Source organism: Lathyrus oleraceus, chromosome 4, assembly GCF_024323335.1.
Source record: "Lathyrus oleraceus cultivar Zhongwan6 chromosome 4, CAAS_Psat_ZW6_1.0, whole genome shotgun sequence".
Classification (NCBI taxonomy): Eukaryota; Viridiplantae; Streptophyta; class Magnoliopsida; order Fabales; family Fabaceae; genus Lathyrus; species Lathyrus oleraceus.
The window spans coordinates 475,115,896-475,140,379 of NC_066582.1; positions in this window are offsets into that span (position 1 = coordinate 475,115,896).

The window sequence follows — 24,484 nt, forward strand, 5'->3', positions numbered from 1 at the left end:
CACAAGTTAGACTCTATAGATCTTGGGCTTTTACTCACTATGCATCAACACAGGTAGTGTGAGCAAGGTGAGTGACACACAGACTAGCAGGGGATAGATTGCTTATCCCTTGGGTTCTGCCAATTGCCTCTTCACTTAGGAGGTCTTTGAATATGTACAAGGACAAAATTAAACATCCACAAACATTGCCTCTTAAGGAGGACTTCAGACAGTTGCCTGGCCAAGTAACAGGCCAGGTCTTCCAGACTACATGAAGATAGAAAGGTATACCTCAATGCAAATTGCTTATCAAGCAAAGCAAAGCAAAAGTTCACAAGGAACTGAGCAACTAAAAGCACCTGAAACCAGTCAGACAACATTAGTACACAACTTCAAAGTTAAAGCAAAAGGAAACAGATATCAACCAGTCAACACAAACAAGCTAAGTGTGCAATGCACAAGGCTCAAGGCATGTGAGCCAAGCAACCTACAAAACAAATGGATTAGTCATGATAAACAAGCAAGCACAAACAATTTGTATTGGTCTCATTGGATAATTGTTGGTCAACCTGAAAACATGAACTCAAATGTGAGTAACAGGACCACTAGGACAAGCCTAGGGACAAAAGAGAATGAGAAAGTCAAAACAGCAAATGGCAAGTGTCCAAAATCATGTTTGAACAATCAAGAAATAAACCCAATTGGTTTCACATTCATATCAATCATTATCATCATTTCATGAACAAAAGAAGTCAAAGCATGGCATTTAGAAGCTCATAGAAGTCAACAGCAAGACTTGAATCAAAAGCAATCTCAAACATTTCCAAAAATCATCAAATAAATCATGATCAATCACAACCCACAGCATGGTAAGCATGTCAAATTTCATCTCATTTGGACAAGTAGAAGGTGGTCAATGAAAATCAGAAAGGCAAAGCAATTCCAAACATGCTCAAAGAAGTCAACCAAACATGCATCAACTTGAAAAAATCATAAATCAGGGATGGCATATGATAAATGAATGGGACTAAAACCATGGTAAAGTTTAAGATGTCTAGTAATCACATATCAAATTTCATGTCCATCTAATAAAGTATGAGGATTTCACAAATGAAATGGGAACATGTGTCACAAAAAGTCAACATTTTGGTCAAACAGGGGAGAAAATCTCAATCAATTAGGAAATGCCACAAATAATTCCAAGAAAAATCACATGTAAACTAGACATACTCAAGTGAATTCATGCAAAAAATCAAAGCATTTTGAGGTCAAGAGGCATGGCTATGAAAATCATCAAGTTGCACATCAATGGTGTGACACAAATTGTCACACCTTACTTCAAAAAATCATAACTGAACAACCAGAGATGATAAATTCATAAACTCTACACCAAAATCACCATGGATATGTCTAGTTTATGCACAAAAACATTCGAAGGCAATGGATAAAGTGTCATCATTTCACAAATGTTTTGGTAAAAGGTACAAAATATTGTCACATGTCACAAACCCTAATACCAATTAAAATCCACTTATTCAAAAAATCAGGAAAAAATATGATAATAAACTAGAGATTGTGATTAACACAATGCAAAAATTCCCATGAAATTTGGATTTAAAATGAAAGACTTATGAATTTTGCAAGTTTGTGTATCAAATTGAAATAAACATTGAAAACAAATATGATTTAATGGGTCAAGTGGCACGGGCGATGGCAATTTTGTAATATCCTGGACCACTTAACAAAACGCAGCGCTTCACACATGCAAATGGAATGTTCTGATTGGTTGAGGCAATGGCACAGTAACACGCCCATGCAATGCACGTGAACAGGAAGAAAAATCTGGGAAATTAGGGTTTAACGCTACAGTGCATTCATCATCTTTATCCAAATTCGTGAATTTTTAATGTGCCCAGAAAATCAAATTGGATACATCATTGGACTCAGCAAACATCACAAAACACGAATCCATCATTCATTTGCATTGAATCAAGCCAAGCATCAAGAATCGAGCAAAAACAAATATGAACAACAAACTTTAAAACTAGATTTCTCTCAGCATAAGCAACCAAAATGCACGACTCAAAGCTTAATGAAACCAGCAAAGTGAGATCTATTAGAAGCATGTCATGGTTTAGCAAATGGTGGAAATCGAAATCTTACTTGTTTTTGAAGAAAATGTAGAAACAGTTGTTGTTTGGTGATGCAAGCTCAAAACAGATGCACACAAAGCTTCCAAATGCTGAATGGTGAAGGATGTTTAGCTCAGGAAAGCTTGGAATGACTTTAATCCCAATCTGCCGTTGATGAGGGCTTCATGTAGCAGTATGCTTTTCTTTGATTACAGCTGGGAAAAGGTGCTTGAAATATGCTCAAAATAGATGTTGAATGATGAAGTAAATGACCAAGGCTCGAGCGCTTGAGGTTTGTTGATAGAAAATTCAAAATGAAGGAAGATGAGAATTGAGAGAAAGTGAGAAAATATGTTTGTAAAGTGGCTACTAGGGCTTCAATCAGAAAGAAAATGGTCCTTTATACTTCTGTTTATGATTGCTAAGCATGGTTAAGTTGTATGGTAATCCAAATTTGTTAAAAATGACAACTTTGCTAATTGGTCACTTTTGCTTAAATGGTGAGGTGCAAGGCCAAGGCTGCGAAATTGGGCTTTGGAACATGTCAAAAATGCAAATTCTGATCAATTCCAATTGGCCAAAGTGATGGAAAATATTTATTTTAAAAAGTCAAATTTTCACTTCACTTAAAATTAATTCAAGTAAGTTCAAAAATGCCATTTTGATCTATGATGTTTTGATGAATGATGGTTACATATTTGGAAAGAGGAGGTCAAATATGACTTGTTGCAAAAAACCCCACCCAATTTGGCCAAATGGTTTGAGAGATATGGCCTTTTGAAGTTCAAAAATTTCTGAAAATGATTTGATCATAACTTGCCAACCATACATGGGAATTGAGTATTCTTGGACTTTTTGAAAATGGGAGAACAATATCTTCAACTTTCATGTTGGGCAAAAATTCATTTGAAGCTTGTATCATGATGTAAGTTTAGGATCAAGAAGTTTCCATTTTTGGCAAATTCCAATTACAGGTCAACTTTCTATTTCTGGAAATTTCTTGTCTGACTTTATTTTCTTCACTGTGGATGCTTGACATGATATATGAAGCTTATATGGACATGAATGAACCCTCTCAAACCAAATCCCACCATCAAAATCATAAAATCAAGCCCAGTTGACCAAGGTTGACTTTTTAGGGTTTCTGGTAAACTGTGCATTGACTGATGACTTCTGAACATCCAATCCTTGACCAAAACACTTCCAAAGGATCCCTAGGTCATGTGAACATGTTGGACCAACCCTAGGGCCTTGCCTTCTTAGAAAATGCACTGAATTGCTTGATTGACTGACCTCCTGACCAGTTTGACCTAATTCTTCTGAATGGCTTGCACTTGAGGCAAAGGGACAATGCAATGCTATGCAGTGGACTATGTTAATGTTAATGACCTAATAATGAAAATGTATGTACAATGATAGGTGCAAATTTGAGGTGCTACAGTCGTACGCTAGACTACACCCCGGAATGTACCGTACGCTAGGCAGTATCTGAGGATTTGAAGATCCAAATGGGTCGTACGTTAGACCGTATTGGAGTTGCAGAATGAGCCGTACGTTAGGCTGTATCTGAAGAAGAAAGTAGTCGTACGCTAGACTACACCCCGGAACGTACCGTACGCTAGGCAGTATCTGAGGATTTGAAGATCCAAATGGGTCGTACGTTAGACCGTATTGGAGTTGCTGAAGGTCAGAATGGACCGTACGTTAGATCGCATCTGAGTTGAAGGAGTCATATGTTGAGCTGAATCAGAATGAACCGTACGCTAGGCTAAATCTGATAGTATTTATATATGTTGTATTTGCAATGAACATCTGGGGTGGGCTTTAGAGATGCCACCATTGGGAGGATATCAGAGTGTCTGTCAGGATGGATGTTCATATGGATTATATCTGAGAGCTGTATTTGAATCTTGGATGTACTTGATAAAGATGTCCGTCTGAATGGACCTTTGTTTTGACTGTACTAGGAGGATAATTAACCTGAAAAATAAAGTTAGCTTGATGCCATGTCATGGTGCATGAGATATTTTATGCTTATGAAAATAAATGCGAACAATGTATGCATGCGGATGCTGTGAAATGATGTAATGAATGAATTATGCGTCTGAAAAGTTTTTTCTGGCGACCCCCTGGGGAAAATAAATCCCCATCTTCTGGTTGGAGATACTTGTATTGATGACCCTTTCTCATCTAGGGATACTTGATTTCTGTCTGATGGTAGAAATATTTAACAGAAGCCTGGCTGGGGGTGGAAGAGATGACCAATTTGTCTAGTAATGTCAATTGCTTCTGGGGAATAACTGGCTTTGCTGGGGAATAGAATTAGCAACGGATTCATTGGAAAGCGTGGTTAGACCTTCTCCTCGATCCTAAAGTCTTGTAGTAATCGCTACTTCTATTTTAGGCATGCATTTTTGGTACATATCGATCATATTCAAATGCATATATTAATTCAAATTAAATCAATGGACGTTTACGCAAACAAAACAGAAAAAGTAAAACAAAAGCATCTTTTTGGAAATAAAATTATATTGATTTTGAAAGAGGGCCTATAAACAGGCAATTTGTGTACAAGGAGACAGAAATCCTAGTCAGAGGAAATCGTCGAGACAACAAAGAAAAAGCTATGAAGAAAAAAGAGTCCTATTGATTTTAATTCTGCTACTGTCATTATGTCTTCAAGCATCTCATCTCCTGTTGTCTGATAGAAGTGATTGGCTTGTTCAATCCCTGGAACTTGGATGAAGTTGTCTGAGAACGGGACATAGTCATACGCTTTTAATCCCTAATTTTTGCCTGGACCGCCTTTTCAGGTTTTCAGTCCACCAGGATACCCTTTTTTGCCCAAGCCGCCTTTTCAGGTTTTCGACTTGCCGGGTGTACATTTTTATATGTTTATCCCTAATTTTTTCCCGAACCCCTTTTGGTTCGTCGGGATGCCCTTACTTTTTCCTAGATACGTCGACCTAGCGGGTCTCTTTTATGCGTAGTATTTTTTAACTATGTCCGCGTTCACAGGATGCGGGAAATCTTCACCATCCATTGTAGCAAGTATCATGGCTCCTCCAGAGAACACCTTCTTAACTACAAATGGCCCTTCGTATGTGGGGGTCCATTTGCCTCTAGAGTCACCTTGTGGTAGAATGATACGCTTGATCACCAAGTCGCCAATTTGATACACCTGTCTCTTGACCTTTTTGTTAAATGCCTGGGTCATGCGCTTCTGATATATCTGCCCGTGACAAACAACCGCAAGCCTCTTTTTATCAATCAAATTTATCTGATCGAGTCGAGTCTGAACCCAATCATCCTCGTCTAAACCTGCCTCTTTCATAATTCTTAGAGAGGGAATCTGAACTTCCACTGGTAAAACAGCTTCCATTCCGTAGACTAAAGAGAAAGGAGTTTCCCCTGTCGAAGTTCGTACTGAAGTGCGATAACCATGAAGAGCAAAGGGTAACATTTCATGCCAGTCTTTGTATGTTACTGTCATCTTTTGTATAATCTTCTTAATATTCTTGTTAGCAGCCTCCACGGCGCCGTTCATCTTTGGCCGGTACGGGGAAGAGTTATGGTGTTTTATTTTGAACTGCGTGCAGAGTTCAGTAATCATCTTGTTGTTCAAATTGGTGCCATTGTCCGTGATAACTCTTTCAGGGATGCCATATCGACAAATGAGATTATTCTTGATGAATCGTGCCACCACATTCTTGGTGACAGAAGCAAATGAGGCTGCCTCTACCCACTTTGTAAAGTAATCAATAGCAACAAGGATGAAACAATGTCCATTAGAAGCAGTAGGTTTAATCTCTCCGATCATATCAACGCCCCACATTGCAAAGGGCCAAGGGGCTGTCAACACGTTCAATGGAGCAGGAGGCACATGTACTTTATCCGCATAGATCTGGCACTTGTGACAAGTTCTGGAGTGATGGTGGCAATCAGCTTCCATGGTAGACCAATAATACCCTGATCTCAGAATCTTCTTGGCCATTGTATGTCCACTAGAATGAGTCCCAAAAATACCATCATGCATGTCTCCCATAATCTTTTCTGCTTCCTCTTTATCCACACAGCGAAGCAAAGTCGAATCATGATTACGTTTGTATAATACTCCATTACTCAAAAGGAATTTAGCGGAAAACTTCCTCAGAAATTTTCTGTCATTGATGGATGCCCCTTCAGGGTATTCCTGAGTTTCTAAATATCTCTTTACTTCGTGGAACCAAGGTTTCTCTTCTATTTCATCAGCATTAAGTTCATAACAGTATGCTGGTTCATCTAATCGTTTAATGGTGATCATGGGAGCTTCATTGTCCCATCTGACTCTGAACATAGATGACATGGTAGCCAACGCGTCTGCCAACTGATTCTCTTCTCGTGGAATATGTTCGAATGTAATCTCTTCAAAATATGGGATTAATGTCAACACCCGTTCTCGATAAGGGATGAGATTCGGATGTTTAGTGTCCCATTCTCCTTTGATCTGGCTGATTACTAGTGCTAAGTCTCCGTACACACCCAAAAGCTTGATTCTTAGGTCTATAGCGGCTCTGAGTCCCAAAATACATGCTTCATACTCAGCCATATTATTGGTACAATCAAAACATAGTCTAGCGGTGAAAGGCGTATGACAACCCTTGGGGGAAATGATTACAACACCAACACCATTGCCCAATGCATTAGAAGATCCATCAAAAACCATAGTCCATCGGGATTCCAGTTCGGGTCTTTCATCCGGTCCAGGTTCTTCATAATCAGTAACAAGCATGACATCCTCATCTGGGAACTCAAAATTCATAGATTGGTAATCATCCACTGCTTGATGAGCCAAATGATCGGCTAGCACGCTTCCTTTGATTGCTTTCTGGGTAGTATACTGGATATCATACTCTGTTAAAATCATCTGCCATCTTGCTATTCTTCCGGAGAGGGCAGGTTTCTCAAATATGTATTTGATAGGATCCATCTTAGAAATCAACAAAGTGGTATGATTCAACATATACTGTCTTAGTCGGCGAGCAGCCCAGGCCAAAGCACAACAAGTTCTCTCGAGCAGTGAGTATCTTGTTTCACAGTTGGTAAACTTTTTGCTAAGGTAGTATATGGCATGCTCTTTTCGACCAGACTCGTCATGTTGCCCCAACACACACCCCATTGAATTTTCTAACACGGTCAAATACATAATTAGAGGTCTTCCTTCAACTGGTGGCACCAGAATTGGAGGTTCTTGGAGATACTTCTTGAATTTGTCAAAAGCTTCTTGACATTCATCATTCCATATCATCTCTTGATTTTTCCTTAGTAGTTTGAAGATGGGTTTGCAGGTAGCAGTCAAATGAGAAATAAATCGGGCAATGTAGTTCAAACGTCCCAAGAAACCTCTGACTTCTTTATCCGTACGGGGAACTGGCATCTCTCGAATAGCTCTCACCTTGGCCGGGTCAACCTCAATTCCTTTACCACTGACAATAAAGCCCAAGAGTTTACCGGATCTTACTCCAAAGGTGCATTTGTTCGGGTTCAATCTCAACTTGTATTTCTTCAACCTCTCAAACAGTTTGTATAAATGATCGAGATATTCTTCTTCGGTATGAGATTTGGCTATCATGTCATCCACATATACTTCTATTTCATGATGGATCATGTCATGGAACAAAACCACCATAGCACGCTGGTATGTTGCCTCTGCGTTCTTTAAACCGAATGGCATTACTTTATAACAGAAAGTGCCCCATTGCGTCACAAACGTGGTTTTCTCCATGTCCTCAGGCGCCATCTTAATCTGGTTATAACCTGAGAATCCATCCATGAAGGAGAATACCTTGTGTTGAGCGGTGTTATCTACCAGAACATCAATGTGTGGAAGTGGAAAGTCATCTTTGGGACTCACTTTATTCAAATATCTGTAATCTACGCACATTCGCACCTTACCATCCTTCTTCGGCACTGGTACCACATTGGCAACCCATTGGGGATAAGAAGTAACAGCTAGAAAACCGGCATTGAACTGTTTCATAACTTCGGCTTTGATTTTCTCGGACATCTCAGGACGCATGCGACGAACCTTCTGCTTAACAGGATGACAATCTTCCTTCATCGGCAAACGATGCACTACTATATCAGTATCCAGTCCTGGCATGTCTTCGTAAGACCAAGCAAAAATCTCAATATAGTCATGTAATATCTGAATCAATCTTTCCTTGACACTGTTTCCCAAGCCTGCTCCTATTTTGACTTCTTTCTTGTCCACTTCAGTACCCAGATTTACAATTTCGATTGACTCTTCATGCGGCTGTATAGTCTTTTCTTCTTGCACTATCAGTCTGGCAAGCTCTTCAGGTACTTCACAATCTTCCTCACTTCCATCCTCGGTTTGGTAGATCGGATTTTCGAAGTCATAATTAACAGTAGCAGAACTATTATCAACATGATCCAGAGTGGGTGTGGATTCCTGACTAAAGGAAATCGGGATAGTGTCTTCAGCCTTTCAATTATTGAGTCCGTCACCAATTGTTGGGAAAATCCAGCTATCCAAGTCACAATCGCTATCAGCATCTTCTACAACATTAATCTGATCTTTGACCATCCTTTCAGAGTTAAATCCCAGGCCAGACTTATCCAACTTGTACGGTACATCGATCAGTTGACCCCAGCCAGTACGACCACCATCTTCAACCACGACTTGAGCGTCCTTCAGAGAAATCATAGCAGGAGGAGCACTGATAACCTTGGGCACACAGGAAGTTGGCTTAAGGACATGACTGGGGGGAGGAACTACTTCAAATGACTGAGAAGGAGTCTCAAAGAATTCACCATCCATCTCGATGTATCTGAAGGCCTGGACACTACTGACAATATATTCTTCTTCTCCACACACAGTGACAATCTTGCCCTCTATTGGATACCTCAGCTTTTGATGGATGGACGAGGCTACAGCACTTGCCCCATGAATCCAAGGGCGTCCCAGCAAGCAGGAATAGGCAGGACGAATGTTCATTACGTGAAAGATAGTGTTGAAGACTTGAGGTCCTATCTTGATAGGGAGAACCACTTCACCATGGAAAACACTCTTCGCACCATCGTAAGCACGTACCACAATGTCACTAGGCTTCAGTTCAATGCTTTTACAGTCAAGTTTATCGAGCACGGCTTTCGGTAGCACATTCAAAGAAGAGCCATTATCGATCAACACATGAGACAAGGTGATCCCCTTACACTCAATGGAGATATGCAGATCTTTATTGTGATTCTTTCCTGCTGGTGTCAGGTCAGCATCAGAAAAGCCTAGGCCATTGTCAACAGCCAGATGAGCAACATAATTTTCGAACTGATCGACGGAGGTCTCCTGAGGTACATGAGCAGTCTTCAAGAATTTTATCAACGCTTTGGCATGAGATTCAGAAGATAATAACAAGGATAACATCGAGATCTTAGACGGAGTATGCCCCAGCTGTTCTACCACATCAAAATCACTCTTACGGATGATTTTCAGCATTTCCTCCACTTCCTGCTTGGCAACATCTTCGGTAGTAACTTCGACCGGTGTCTTCGACTGAGCAGGGTTGATCGTTGGTCCCTTTCCTCGAATTTCAGGGGCGGGAGGTGAGATTTCTGGAGAGAAGATCCTTCCACTTCGAGTAACTTTACTAGTCCCAACAATGTCATTAGGATTAGCAGAATTACCAACTTGCTTCACGCCATGGATGTAAACATCACCTCCATAATTCCACGGAATGGCTTTGCTTGAGGAATACGGTACTGGGCCAGGTGCAGTAATGATTAGGGGAGCTACCTTGGGCTCAACAGTAATCTTCACAGGTACTCTAGTAGCGGTAATCTTCACTGGGACTTTGGACCTAGCAATCACAGATATTTCTTCAACAGCGTTTTCCACCTTAGGAATCCTTTCAAAGAGAATTGTACGATCATCCATCAGCCGTTGAATACCATTCCTCAATTTCATGCAACCATTGGGTCGGAGTACACAAAGATCGCAACTTTCAGCACAACCTGGAAATAAACCAGCTTGCAATAAATTCTTCTTGATGGTCAGGAGAGGAGACACTAAGTCGGCTACATTAGCAATGTGAGAATTGTCATCCACAGAATTAACAGTCTTGTCATGGTTAGGCATAGGAGCAGTGATGACATTAGGAGTCTCCGGAGGATCGAATTCAATTTCCCCAGCATCGATCATATCCTGAATCTTATTCTTCAACAACCAGCAATCGTTTGTATCATGCCCGGGGCTATCGGAGTGATACGCACACCTGGCATTGGGATTATAACGGGGAGAAGTAGTGTTGAGATTTGCAGGAGGGCCTCTGAGAGTAATTAAATTTTCCTTTAGCATACCCTGCAGTGCTTGCGCTAAAGTCATATTGATCTTGGTAAACTGCCTTCTTGGCCTGTCTTGTCTGTGCTGGAAGTTTTGAGCTGGCGGGGCTGCAATTGTAACTGCTCCGATGGTATGGTCACAACTTTTCTTGTTATGACCCCTTTCACCATACATAGCATTTGACTCATTCTTTCCCTAATGGGACTTTTTGCTGCTTGCAGAGGTAGCCGCCTGTATCTTTCCACTTCGAATACCACTTTCAACACGTTCACCTGTCAATATAAGGTCAGTGAAACCCAATGAAGAACTTCCCAGTAGATGGCTGTAGAATGGGTCAGTCAGTGTACCCATGAACATGTCCACTAATTCTCGATCAGTCATAGGGGGTTTGACTCGGCCAGCTAAATCTCTCCATTTTTTAGCATATTCTTTGAAGCTTTCTTTAGATCCCATAGTCATATTCTGCAACTGTAGCCGAGTAGGCGCCAATTCAGAATTATACTGGTAGTGCTTGTAGAAAGCTGTCGCTAAATCAGTCCAGGTGCGGATGTTAGAGCTCTCGAGCTGGTAGTACCACTCCAACTGTGTGCCAGACAGGCTCTCCTGGAAGAAATGGATCCATAGCTTCCTATCAGTGGTATACGGCTGAATCTTTCTCACGTAAGCTCTCAGATGCATCTGAGGACAAGATGCCCCATCATACTTAGTGAAAGTGGGGATTTTGAATTTGCAAGGAATGACCACATCAGAGACCAGTCCCAAGCTTTCGAAATCCAGACCGGGCGCCTTCTGACCCTTCATAGCTAGCATGCGTTCTTCCAACAACTTATACTTATCCTCTTTTAGAGAGTATTGTTCATCTTCATAATCTTCATCGTCGTCCTCCTGGTCGAGAGGATCAGCATTCTCATCTTCCGAATCATTTTCTGTCTCCTCTTCTTGATCCTTCGGAAGTCTAATCTTGACTCTTGCAGCCTGTCCTTTAAGCCTTCTTCCCGGGTTAATGTAACTCACAGGTTTCTTGTCTTTCTTCTTCTCGAGCAAGAGAGCCTTCAGTTCTTCCTGCCCCTTGGATAAGCTCAGCATCATCTCCTGGAATTGAGCATTCTGAGCTTGGAGATCTTTGACAGTCTGTTCGAGGGCCATTTTCTGTTTGCAACTGAATTGTAACCTTGAATTGGCAAATCGGATTGAATTGGGCGGAGGTAACCTTGATGCAGATGAGTTTCCTTCAGGGTTTCCTTTAGGGTTGCTCTGAATTCTCTTGGTTAGCCCCCAGGGTTTGCTGTGTTGCTTCTGTTAGGGTTTCTTTGCTAGGGTTTCTCTCCGTCTGCCTCTGTCTTCGTCCTCATTAAGCTGGCAGGTGAGTTCCAACACTTTCTTCCTTTCAGCACAGAACTGGGCTTCAAAAGTATCCCTTTCCTCCCTCAACTGGATCCAGGATCTCTTTAATTCTTCCATACTGGTAGGCATATCTGGATAAGGAATGATCTGAGGAGTACTTCCCTCAACTTCTGGTTCAACAATCAGCGGTCCAACTGCGAGATATGGCATGACAAGTTCACGAGCTCTTGCGCGTACCCATCTGAGATAAGGTTCCATAGGAATAGAGTTTTTCGGTCCTAAAGTACTTCTTTTCACCATGCCCCAAGCTCGTATAAACCTTTGACGGAGACTTTGGGAATCATTGTCATAGTCAAACACAGTGCCTTGGATAATCATTTCATGTGGACCATCTCTTCGAGCACAACCAAACTGACGTAGGGCTAAAGCAGGATTATAAGTAATACCTCCCCTCATTCCCAGGAGTGGTACGTTAGAGAATTCTCCACAACGGTCAATGAGGATAACATTTTCTTCGAGATGAGGACACCAACGGATGTCTGAATGGGAGAGTGACATTATCTTTTGAGACCATTTCAAATTCTGCTCATTCTTCAAGACTGATTGAGGAAGGTGTGAAATAAACCACCTAGATAATAAAGGTATGCAGCACATAAGAGTCCCTTGCCTTTTCATAGTACGAGTGTGAAGGGAATGCAAAATGTCTCCAAGCAAGGTAGGCACAGGGTTATGAGTGAGAAATATCTTAATAGCATTCATGTCTATGAATTGATCCGGGTTAGGAAATAGCACCAAACCATAGATTAGTAATGCTAGGACATCTTCGAAAGCATGGACATTCATATCTTTTAAGAATTCTCGGGCCTGATTTATCAGAAACTTGGCAAGTAAACCCTTAATTCCACTTCTTGTTACCCAATTGGTTTCAATGTCTGACTTTGTCATGTGTAAAGCTGCGGCGACTTCTTCAGGCTTCGGAATCTTTTCCCAACCACTGAAAGGTATTTGATCAAGGATAGGCATCCCAAGCAGTTTGGAGAATTCTTCTAATGTGGGTACCAACTAATAATCTGGGAATGTGAAACAATGATGTTTGGGATCAAAGAACTCGAATAGAACTCTCATCATATCTTCTTTGAAACCAGTGGTAACTAAATTGAGGAGACAACCATGTTTCTTGATGAACTGAGCCTGATCGGGAAATTCTGACACTAAATCCTTGAGTTGAGGAGAGATGGCTACAAAATTGATCCGGATGGTCTTCCTGGGAGTCATAGCCTTACAAAATAGAGCAACGTTAAATCCCTAAGTCCTTGAATGGTTAGTACAATGCCATGATGTTATGATGTTATGATGTTATGATGTTATGATGTTATGATGTTATGATGTTACAAGCACAAACAAGTCACACAACAATCATACTTAGGTTTTAAGGCTTGCATGAGTTGCATAGGTAAATACCCTCCCCATTGAAGTTTGGTTGGTTCAACCTGTCCTAGAATAATAACCGGATTCTAGAAGGATCTCAAATCATTGACCTTCCTTTAAGTCCACTTCAGTGCAACACCAAGTGGTTGACCGAAGCTTCCCTAAAGTCCAATCTCAAAGAGTGTAGTATCGAGTCTCAACCAACCCCAGTCGGAACCGAAGTCAGTTATCTCACTACTTTCTAATGGCTAGGATGAGTCAATTAGGGTTCTAAAGGTCTGGTTAATGCTTTGATGACACCACGCGGAAGCCAAATTTTTCCTCAAGTAAACATGAGGAACATCAGGACATCCAAAGTGTCACATTAACCGTAGCCATCATTTTAACCATTCCAGTATACGCCGGATAGTCGCGATGATCTATTGCCACTACGCCAAATAAGGGAAAAGAGGGCGCTTATTTTGGCCTATAACAGCGCTTTTAAGAGCCCTCTAAAGTGGCGCTGGCATAGGTAAAGACAGCGCTTTGTTTTCCTGGAGAAAGCGCTGTCTAAAGTGGCCCTTTAAGGGCCACATTATAGTGCGCTTTCAGAAAAAAGCGCCCTCTGGAGTGGTCCATAAAGGGACACCTTAGAGGGCGCTTTCAGGAAAAAGCGCCCTCTAAAGTTGTCAATGTAAAGTGTTTAGAGGGCGCTTTCAGGAAAAAACGCCCTCTAAAGTTGTCAATGTAAAGTGTTTAGGGGGCGCTTTCAGGAAAAAGCGCCCTCTAAAGTTGTCAATGTAAAGTGTTTAGAGGGCGCTTTCTGGACAAAGCGCCCTCTAAAGTTGTCAATGTAAAGTGTTTAGAGGGCGCTTCCTACAAAAAGCGCCCTCTAAAGTGTTAGTTATTTTAAAAAAATTTGTTTGAAAAACAGTGGATATTTAATTGGTAACCTGTTCGCATGCTGCAAAAGTGTAAAACTCATATTGATTTCATCCTTTAATCCAATGTTATACACCATTAATCCATTGATATATACAACATGAATCCATTTATATACAACATTAATCCTCCATATATACAACATTAATATATGATTCTTTGATCAACAATATACAACAACATATTCATGATTTAGTAAAAGTACAACAACAATATACAACATATATACAACAACAACATACAACAACAACATTCCATACATATATGTACAACAATATACAACCTAGCTATATGATTCTTTGATCAACAATGAATTGACACAATTCATCCTTCATTTCATCCAAATTTGCTCTTGAGTAAGATTTGTATTCCTCAAAGTACTACAATTAAGAGAATAAAACATATTCATGATTTAGTAACAAATTAGATGAAATATCCGATAATATTAAAATAAACCCTAAGTTATTATTCCATACCATTTTTGGGATGTCTATACGATTCAACGCAATGATGTCTCTCATAAATCTCAATACAAAAAATCCGCAATCGACCGAATTATTTTGCTGAGGACACTACACAGAAAAACAAACAATATATATATAGTTAATTTCTTACAAACACTATTATAAGCAAAAAAACAAACACTATTATAAGCAAAAATAAGATACTTAATATATACCTGAACTCTGATCCAAGTAATGTCCTTCCTATTGCGGTAATTCTTTTTCGTTCTAAATTTTATTATTGCCCTAACAAAATAAAAACGTATATTGAGATCAATCTGACAGACATAATTAAATATACAAATACACACGAATATTTAGGGGAATTTCACTTACGCGTCAACCGTCTTCTTCATATTCGGATATTTACTCCAATCACCCGATAAAGAATGGAGATAATACACTATTAGTCTCGAAAGATCCATAGCAACCAACACCCAGTGACCACTGTAAAATAAAACAAAAATTTAGATGAATGAAAATTTTCTACGTAAAAGATATACATAGATTAGAATGAAATTATTAGAAAGAAAATCTAACCCGTTGCCAGAATTAAACGGTAAAAAATACAAACTGGGTGTAGTATTATCGCCGGCCGCCATGAATCTATCGACTAGATCATTCTTTACGGATGTTGGATTTTTCGTTATTAACGTTGCGTTGATATGGGAAGCAGCAATAAAATTGAAACGGTTACACAATTCATTTTCCCGCATCAATGTTACATACATATACCTTAAATAGAAACATAATAAACATTAGACTACTCATTGAAATGTATAAATAAATTGTTCAACTAAGTAAATTATAGATTGATCGGAGTACCATATGTATGTATGAATGACAGCGATGCCCAATTCGGTGTGTTCAAAAAGTTGTTGGAAGTCCTCCTTTCCAATTATTTCGAAATGAGCAGATCCGAAAACACCTTCATCAAAATATATAGTACGAATGGCCCCGTGCATAATATCGGACTCATCCACCATTTTCTCAAGACGCATCATAATTTGAGATTTTGTCCCGGACGTCGTTGGAATATCCTTAGCAGCGCTTTTCAACTTTCGACCGGGAACCTAAAAATTCATATAAAATAAATCATGACTTTTTGTGATGCAACAGAATCGTTGCGTATATAATTCAATGAGTATATATATTTGTACCTCTTTTTGAGATGCAACCGACTCGATGCGTCTTGAAATCCCTTTACCAACTTTATGTGTGGGTCTTGTAGGAGTCTAACATTACCATGTAATAAGGATTGATTAAATATCACAATTGTAGCTGAATTGAAATGTGAATACTAAATATTCATAATCATTTAGAACATATATACCTCGGCATCAGGGAAAATTAGATCTGACGGCCAACCAACAAAGAATCCGACTGCATCTCGCATCAACGTTGTCTCTGAAACAACGTCAGGTAATGGTAGAACGGCGTCCGTATCTAATACAAGGTCAACCGAAACTTTCATAAATCCCACCGGGAGGGGATTATGGTGAAGTAATTCACCCGAAGTATTGTGTACTTTTCCCTTGCCAACCATGCGATAAGTTGGTGACGATAGATACAGCTGACAAGGTGAAATGCCCTAAACCAATAATAAATGTTATTGTTAACGTGTATATGTGTCAAGTAAAAAAGTGCTATTTTAATTTCATAATAACATATATAATTACCTCGGGAAATTTCGGTTGACAATTGATACTAGCTCGGTCACTAGTATCTTTTGCCTCGGAGGCGCACCTTTCCTCTCTATACCTTGCATTCTCGATTTGCAGTTGGAGTACTTGTGCCCTTAACTCCGCCAAGGTCTCCATCACCTCTTTGTTGGTAGGATTTTTTGTTTTTGGTTTTTTATAAAATGACGACGGAGTCACACCAAAACCCTTACCCCTCACACGACCGGAATACTCAGGAACATTTAGTACTCGACTAAGTACGCTCCTGCAATCCTGGACCTCGGTTGAAGGTACGGTTTGGGATAAAGTCTCCTGAAATATTATTAGAGGAGCCTTGCATAATACGTGCTCCGGAAGAGATGTTGCGTCACTTTTCTCCTCGGCTAGCTACACATTGAATTAGATTATAAGATCATCAATTATAACATATTGTGACAATGTATAAGCTCATAGCATTTGAATATACTCACAATTCTTTGTTGTAACCGTGCATAACCCGTACGCCCTTTTTTGTACGGATACGCGGGTTTTGATGCCCTTTTCCTATTTTTGTCGCTTACTTCCTGGATAAAAAAGTTTAAGGCATATTAGAACCAAGTAACTTAACAATTGTATAATACCATAATTAATAGACATTACATGGAATTTTTCGTTTCTTCGTTTGGCGACAAAGTTATCCCATTCATCGGCTGAAATAATCTCGGCATACTTCATTGGTCGTTCTCCTTCAACAAATTTTCCTTCCTCATCCTTGAGAAATTTGTTGCACAAAAAGGATCGAAATCCTCGGAGTCTTTTTCCGGCCAATTGAATACAATATTTTTGCCGGCTTTCATCGATGTGAAAGGATCTCTAAAAAACATACACATGGAGTGTGTTATTATAAAGTAATATTATAACAATATATGGTCAACAAATAGTCAAAAAAAAAACATATAACAATATATGGTAAGTACCTGTATCTCCGACCATATTTTTTCTTTGCCAACCTTCAAGTCCGGACTTCTCCAATTATCACATGTAATCGGAATATGTTGTCGAACAAGGAAACCAATGTAACTTGCCAACATTGAACCGTTAGGCTCAATTAGTTGGTCTTCAGCACTCCAATGCACTTCAAATTTTACACCCTTGTCTCTTGCACGAATGATTGACTTCATAACAGTCAATCCTCGTTTGATTTCTTTTTCAACATTGTTACGTGATCCATTCTTGTCATGGGTATCGTCTTGGTTAGACATTTTATCTGTAATATAGAAATGATTCAATAAGACCAAAGTAAGACAATGATTCAATACGTGAACACATTCATATACCTTCCATTTCTCATGCAAAAGACCTACTGCATGCAAAAGACCAATGCAAACTCACACACATCTACTGCATGCAAAAGACCAATGCAAACTTATGGTGTTTGGAACATGAACAAGCTTGCATCCATAATCATCAAGCTTCCAAGCACAAGCTCAAACACACTTCAAATGATATCAGTTTTCAATCAAAAATAAAAAACTCAGTTTGCCCTAAACAACATTAATCAACATAATGCACAAAATGTAAAACTAAGTTTAGAAAATGCCCTAATCAAACACATGAAGAAAGTGAACGGTAAAGATGGAGAAGAGAAATACCTTCAAGGTGACGGTAACGATGGAGAAGAAAGTGAACAGTGACGGTGGACGTGAACGCAGCAGCAGAAAAAGGCGACGGCGACGACGACGGTGAGGGAGGGAGAACGAACGGAGGACGAGAGTAATCGCAGTAGATGGTGGACGCAGTAGAGAGAAAACCCAGTTACGTAAGCGAAATAGCTTGTAGAAAGGGAAAATAAAGAGACATGCAGTATATGTTATAATTTTAATGTTTACTAGAGGGGATCTTAGAGGGCGCTTTTGTAAAAAAAGCGCCCTCTAAAGGGGGCCTAAGAGGGCGCTTCTGAAAGCGCTCTCTAAGGCTTTCCAAAAGCGCCTTCTAAATTGGAAATGTACATGTACTTAGAGAGCGCTTTTTTAAAAGCGCCCTCTAAGGGTAACCTTAGAGGGCGCTTTCACTAAAGCGCCCTCTATTGTTGTCCCTCCATTTCCTCATTATTTTTTTTTGACTTCACTTTAGAGGGCGCTTTTTTACAAAAGCGCCCTCTAAAGGGGGCCTAAGAGGGCGCTTCTAAAAGCGCTCTCTAAGGCTTTCCAAAAGCGCCTTATAAACTGGAAATGTACATGGACATAGAGAGCGCTTTTTCAAAAGCGCCCTCTAAGGTTACCCTTAGAGGGCGCTTTCAATAAAGCGTCCTCTATTGGTGTCCCTCCATTTCCTCATTATTTTTTCGCTTCACTTTAGAGTGCGCTTTGTTACAAAAGCGCCCTCTAAAGTGCGCTGTCTATTCCAATAGTATGCTCCTTATTTTTTCTCTTCACTTTAGAGTGCGCTTTTGTAATAAAGCGCCCTCTAAGGGGCGCTGTCTATTCCAGTTTTTGGCGTAGTGTGCTACTTACCTAAGGTACACTAGATCCGGGTGTAGGATCTTTCACTCAAGCATAAAATACCCAAGCAATCCCTTAAAAGTAAATCAGACAATTTGAATAAGTGATCTTGTTTTTTAAGGTAACCTCTCTTTTATTTTCCCCAGCAGAGTCGCCAGTTCTGTCATACGGTGAACTGACTTTGTGTGTTTTGCTTTGGAAAGCAAATGTCGCGGATAGCAAGAGTCGCCACCGACTTTTCTTTTATCCAATAAGGAAAGGTGGAAAAGAACAGGAAAGACCTTAATTAGATTTTGGGTTCGGGAGGTACATTATACAAAGGGAAGGTGTTAGCACCCTTTGTATCCATGGTTATCCATGGGCTCTTAATTGCTCGATCACTTATGTTTGTCTGAAAAAAGTGTTTGTGGATTGCTTAAAAATGTTTTGAAAAGAGAGTTTAACTTTGTAATGATTCTTGTGCGAATGTATACAAAGTATTTATCTCATTTAATTTGAAAGCGGTTTACAAAAATATAACTTGATAACGATTCTAGTATGAATGTATATCAAGTGGTGATTTTCTAGTATTTGCAAAATGTGAGGTATGAAAAATATTTTAGGTTGTGAGCTAGCAATTAAGATTTATACCACCCAAGGTCTTTATGGGCATTTCCTATCCTTATGGGTAAAACTGTCCTTACTATTGAGAAGTAAGTAGTTTTATCCTTTGGATGTAAAGGGTCATCGTAGGGTCATCGATCGGTCATTGAAGGCAACATTCGTAAGGATACCTTAGCATTCGGAGGGACGATCATCATTTAACCGTAGGCTACACCGAAGGGTCATCGAGGGACAAAATCATATATTCGAAGGCAACATCCGAGGGACTATGATTTATCGGGACATGATGATTTATTCGAAGGGTCTTTGCTAAGTGTATCCCCACATTCGCGGGATATGACTGTAATACCGTAATACCGTAATACCATAGGGTAACAAAGAGAGGTCCAAGATCACGTATTCAAAGGCCATATTTTACAATCAATTAGGTAATTAGGATGAATCTCCACATTAAAATCAATACATTAAAATCAATTAAGTAATTTAGGGTGGATCTTCGCAATAAAATTAATACATTAAAATCAATTAAGTAATTTAGGGTGAATCTCCACAAGGGTATTCCACAAATAAAGTGGAATACCTATCAAGCTATCTTTTCCGGGGATATGTGAACCTTTACAAAACTCAGCAAACATGTCAGAATACCAAATCAGGGTGCAATCGAGAATTACACCACAAAAGAAATCACAACAGTCATAGGGTCAGGTAAACAATGCATGGCTATGATAAAACATGTCAGATGAGCAAAAAAACAGAACAGAAAAGTCAACGTCTGTCACGTTCGCTCCTGCCTCGCCTAGCGAAGGCTTAGCGAATACTCGCTACATGCTCGCTTAGCGACGTGCTAGCGAGCGACTGCGGATTCTGGTTTTGATAACAGTACAATTTCAGCCAATTTTATGCCTTATGGCACCCATTACAGAGATTATATGGTTAAACATTCCAGATATTCATACATACTTAAACTCACATGCAAAACTTAAGATATTTTTATAAATTCAATCATAATGCCATATGCAAATTAAGAACCTAAAGCGGTAATAGCAATGCAAACCTGTTTGCAACTGAATTGCAACCTTGAATTGGCAAATCGGATTGAATTGGGCGGAGGTAACCTTGATGCAGATGAGTTTCCTTCAGGGTTTCCTTTAGGGTTGCTCTAAATTCTCTGGGTTAGCCCCCAGGGTTTGCTGTGTTGCTTCTGTTAGGGTTTCTTTGCTAGGGTTTCTCTCCGTCTGCCTCTGTCTTCGTCCTCCCTTTTCCTGACTGGAGTTGTGGTATTTATAATGCTCTTTGTGTGACCTAATGGGCTCAGAATGAAGCCCAGAATTTTCTGGTATTCGCAAGCTTCGCTAGGCGAGTGGCGTAGCGAAGGGTTCGCTAGGCGAAGGAATTGCTCGCCTAGCGAGCAAACCAACTTAGGCCATTTTCTGGATTTTGTCGTCCGTGTGCTGGGTCCTTGTTCTTTTAAGATCAATGCCTTGAAAAATAAGTTGGAGTGCCTTAGAAATGCCTTGTAATATTAACGGGCAAATTTTGGGGTATGACATAACCTTGTAGCTTGGAAGAGTAAGAAGCAAAGTGTAGTTGCTCGATCAAGCGCCGAGGCAGAATTTAGAGCAATGGCACTAGGAATTTGTGAGCTATTGTGGATGAAACAAATTTTAGAAGACTTGAAGATACAATGTGAAGGTCCTATGAAATTGTTTTGTGACAATAAATCGGCTATTAGTATTGCTCATAATCCTGTTCAGCATGACAGGACTAAACACATTGAGATTGACCGACATTTTATCAAAGAGAAGTTGGATAGTGGACTGATAACTACATCTTACGTTCCTTCCGGGCATCAGCTGGCAGATGTGTTAACAGAAGGCTTACCAACAGAAAGATTCATGCAACTTACTTGCAAGCTGGGAATGATAGATATCCATTCACCAGCTTGAGGGGGAGTGTTGTAAATATTAGATTGTAAATAGTAATTATTTCTATTAGTAATGAGGCCCATTAGTCAAAGCCCATTAGGTTTTCTATTCTCTCTTATTTAAAGCATGTAGATGTAACATGTAAGAATCACTTTTTAATATATCAGTAAAATATTTTACAACAATTTATATGGAAGACATCTTAAATTTTCACCTTTCATATATATGCTTTTTAGAATCTATTTAACTTATCCTCCTCCATTGACACTCCTTTGAAATCTTGGAATGTTGGCATAAATTTGTTATTGTTAATATATAGAAATTTGTTATTGTTACAAAAAAAAAAGATCTTTTAGTTTCAATATATTTAATTTTTCAAATATTCTATTTTTTTTTACAACAAAATATCTTATTTGTTGTTTAGTCTTTTAATTAATTTGAAATTATTTTGAAGATACTTGAATATTGTACCTTATTAAAATTTATTACTATTTATGTTTATTAAATTATTTTTTAAAATTATTAATTTAGGTAAAGTTCTCAATTCTTTCTAATATATTATACACTTTTAGAGTTTTTTTTATCAAATACAACTCTTGAATAAATTTCTAAATAACTTTTGAAAATTTATCATTTCATTTCCTATTTTATAAAAAATTCTATTTTCACAAATTATGTTACTATTAATATATTACCAACCTTTCAACTACTTTTCATATTTATCAAAAGAAATTTTACATTGATGACTACTATAAATTTATACTACTCCTATTATGTTATGTTAATGGTTAACTTTTTATTATAAAATATATATCTATCCATATCTCTTTATAAACTTTACACTTTTCCTTGAACTATTTATTCTATTTATTGTCTTCATAAATATTTAAAGTAGTAGTTTATTTTGATTAAATCGTTAAAAATAAATTACTTAATGTGTAACATTTTTATTTTATTAACTCTATAAAACCTTCATGTTGCTCAATATTGATGGTATTTTCATAGTCTCTATGCAATAAAGTTGTTTTGAAATTCACCATAACTACACTTATTGTATTATGTTTTATCATAGGTGAAAAAAATTTATTGGAATCAATTTTATCCTTTGACTAAATCTTTTTGCTACAAGCCTTGTCATATATATTTGTTCTTCAATCTCAAAAATACATTAATTTTTATTGAATACCCACTTGCTTCCAATCACCATTTACTTTTTTTAGATAGTCTTCCAAATCAAAAACTATGGTTTTTCATAGTGGCGACATAACTAGCAAACCCATCATGTCTAAGCTCGCACTGCTTAAGCTTGTCGATACACATGCGAGAATAATTCGAGTCAACTTAAGTAGTTGAGACCAAAATCTAACCATGTTCCATTTAAAGGCAAGCTAGCTGGTTGGCCCATGAAACAAAAATATCTTTTAAAACATTTGTTAATTAATAATCAAATGAAAATGTTTATAATTTTAATAAAAAATTAAACATTGTAGTGATATTTGTGGGGCTCTCAAATAAGACGGTATGTGTTCGTTGGATGTGTGTCCCGTGAGGCACCACCCAGGGTGTGTCTGTTACGTGGCATTGAGACTCGCCTTAAGAGAGAACCGTGGATAAATACTGTCTTTCTAGATCCTAACTACATGCACGGAGTCATGCCATAACTCACTAGAAAATAGGTCGTTAACTGTTTTAATCAAGGGGGAACAATTACCACTTCTTGAGGGTTCTTTGAATCCTTGGCCCATATGCCTCTATAAATACATCAACCATAGGGTTGAGGACACTAATCATAAATACATACGATACACACTTAAAAGCCACATAGCTTCTCACCTCACATGAGCTTACTCTCTCATCATCATAAACACCAACAAATAGGGCTTCTCGTCGCTGCGCGAAAGCCCTACATCACCAGAAAAATAATAAGGCATCTTGTCACCCCTACTAGTACAATGATACCCACTGTGGGTCCTTGATAAAACTAACCTGGACATCACCTTTCATTACAATTGCCACTTCGATATTCAATACCACCTACACTCCTAAACCTAATTGTTCTAAATCATAATTGTTAGGAAAGCACAATCTCCTACACCAGAAAACATCAAAAGTAGCAGTGATCTCGATGCCCTGGCGAAAATGCGTGCTGACATGGAAGAATTGTATCATCAGAACCAGAGTCTGAAGAACAATGTCCTTAACATCCAACTGCGCCAATAGGAGGCTAACCAGCCTGAGGAGATGCAACTGACATACTTCTAACCACTTTTAGAAGAAATGTGTGAAGCGCCTTCCTCTGAAAGGGTCAAACATCCCTCCTTGCCGAAGTTTAATGGATGTAGTAATCCTTATGAGTATGTTTCCTCCATCAACACACATATTAACATCACTCTAGCGCCTAACTCCCTGAAGTGCAATTTGTTTTGTGGAACTTTCATAGACTCAACCTTGCAATGGTATATGAGCGTAACCTGACCTTCCATCATCATCTATTAGGATCTGGTGAAGAAACGTGTACATTAGTTTGCAATCAATCGATAGTGGAAGATGTCCACCACCAACCTATTTAACATATGATAGGGCGCCTCATAGTCTTTAAGGGAATACCTTGCCCATTTCAATGATGTTACCATAAGTATTGTCCATCCAAATCAAGAAATGTTTGTGGGGGCCATCTAGAATGGTCTCAAGGTAGGACACTTCAACAAGTCTCTCGCCCAGAGGCCAACTTCTTTGTTAACAGAAGTTCCCACGAGGGTGGAACATAAAGGGCAAAGATCAACACCAAAAAAAAGGCATGAAACGTAAAACCGTTTGTACCTAACGCCGAAGGTTCACATCACCCATTGAAGAACAATTATACCTTGCCTATCGAGGACAAGGCCACATCCAATCGAGTAGGAATGACGATGGAGAGCTTCACGCACCTGAACACTCATTATGAACAGATTTTGGCAGGAGTTTGTCCACTTGCAATATCCTTATGCCTCCAAAGAGTATATCAAGGGTGATTCCTTCCAAGGGGAACGTGGGTCCAACTCCAGAGAGTGAGATGATGCAGGAATACCCGGATAAAAAAAAGGGAATGAGGCATCCAAATATGAGGACAATAAGGTCCTATGCTCAATACAATTGCAGGAGGATTT